The sequence below is a fragment of the Suricata suricatta genome, chromosome 12 (assembly GCF_006229205.1).
Source record: "Suricata suricatta isolate VVHF042 chromosome 12, meerkat_22Aug2017_6uvM2_HiC, whole genome shotgun sequence".
NCBI lineage: Eukaryota > Metazoa > Chordata > Mammalia > Carnivora > Herpestidae > Suricata > Suricata suricatta.
The window spans coordinates 6,661,662-6,663,488 of NC_043711.1; the positions used below are offsets into that span (position 1 = coordinate 6,661,662).

At 43.5% G+C, this 1,827-nt stretch overlaps 1 protein-coding gene across 1 annotated transcript in view; it reads right to left on the reverse strand.

The window, feature by feature from the left end:
* The window catches only part of LOC115273498 (olfactory receptor 7E24-like), a 5,744-nt gene that overhangs the window by 460 nt on the left and 3,457 nt on the right, over positions 1-1,827 (reverse strand). The window lies entirely within an intron of this gene.

A 1,827-nucleotide genomic window follows, 5' to 3' on the forward strand; every position in this document is an offset into this window, starting at 1 on the left:
ACAGGTCTTTTACATCTTTGGTTAGGTTTATTCCTAGGTATTTGATGATTTTTCGTGCAATTGTGAATGGGATCAGTCTTTTGATTTCTCTTTCCGTTGCTTCATTATTGGTGTATAGGAATGCAACCGATTTCTGTACATTGATTTTGTACCCTGCAACTTTACTGAATTCATGTATCAGGTCTAGTAGGCTTCTGGTAGAGTCGATCAGGTTTTCCATGTAGAGTATCATGTCATCTGCGAAAAGTGAAAGTGTGACTTCTTCTTTGCCAATTCTGATGCCTTTTATTTCCTTTTGTTGCCTGATTGCTGATGCTAGGACTTCTAGCTCTATGTTAAACAACAATGGTGAGAGTGGACATCCCTGTTGTGTCCCTGTGTTCAGGGGGAAAGCTCTCAGTTTTTCCCCATTGAGGATAACATTAGCTGTGGGCATTTCATAAATGACTTTTATGAAGTTTAAGTAAATTCCCTCTGTCGTAACCCGAGCTCAGGGTCGCATTACTTTACTGAGCCCCGCGTTGAGGCGCCAATTGTCGTAACCCGCGATCCGGTACTGGTGCGCTCGTCCTAAACCCGCAGCCCTGGAACACTCGTTCGCTCGTCATAGTTGTTTCCCGCGGGAGTCTTAACCCGTGGGACCCAGAACACAAGTCCGTTTGTCCATCCGCTTCCACTCTGGGCTGCGGTGGCACTCGTGGGCCCCAGCCCCTAGTAGAGCAGGACCTGGGGTCCCGCCTCTACCTCAGGTTAGGGCGGCAGGCGCCGCGGGTCCTTCTCCTGAGGCAGGGAAAGAAAAAGGGGGCAGGAGAGGGAGACGCAGAGAGTAAAGACAGAACTCACGGTTTCCGATCAGGCAAAAGAGAGAGTTTATTCAAAGAACTGTTCTTTATATAGTCTTCAGGGGGGGAAAAAACAAGGCAAGCTGACCTAGGCAGGCTACAGAGTCGAATGCATATCAAAGAAGTGCCCCGACTTTGCCTCAGCAATCTTGGGGGATGGAGAACTAACACTGAATACGGTTTTGATCTTTTGTATGCCTTGGCCACTCACATCTAGCTCAGCAAGACAGTCTCCCGAAGTTATTTTGACCAGGAAATGGCAGTCTCCAGCCTCCAGATGCAAATCTTGTTTACTGGCTCACTCAACGGAGTGATAATCCTTGCCTGAGGCAGACAGAAAACTTGGCAGCCCCCTACATCCCTCTATTCCCTTTCTAGAGGGTTTTTATTAAGAAGGGATGTATTTTGTCAAATGCTTTTTCTGCATCTATCGACAGGATCATATGGGTTTTTACGTTTTTTTTAAATTTATTTTTTTAAGTTTTATTTTATTTTTTTTAAATGTTTTTTTTTAATTTATATTTGAGAGACAGGGAGAGACAGCATGAGCAGGGGAGGGTCAGAGAGAGGGAAACACAGAATCTGAAGCAGGCTCCAGGCTCTGAGCTAGCTGTCAGCACAGAGCCCTATGTGGGGCTCGAACCCATGAACCGTGATATCATGACTGAGCCGAAGCCGGACGCTTAACGGACTGAGTCACCCAGGTGTCCCAATTTTATTTTTTTAAATATAACACAATTTATTTTTTTAACATATGCAATTATTTTCCGTCATTTACAATACAGTAGTTACAATGACACTCCAAACAGAAAAGCAAAATAAAAAATCAAAACCCCCACTTCTATTTCATGTAATTAGACTTATACAGAAATTAGAAGGTTAAGTACCAACTAGTTAATCACCTAATTTCACAGCTATCTGAAGTGGCAATTGTAATATAGCAGCTTATCTATGATACATTCAAGATACATGATACAATTTATTA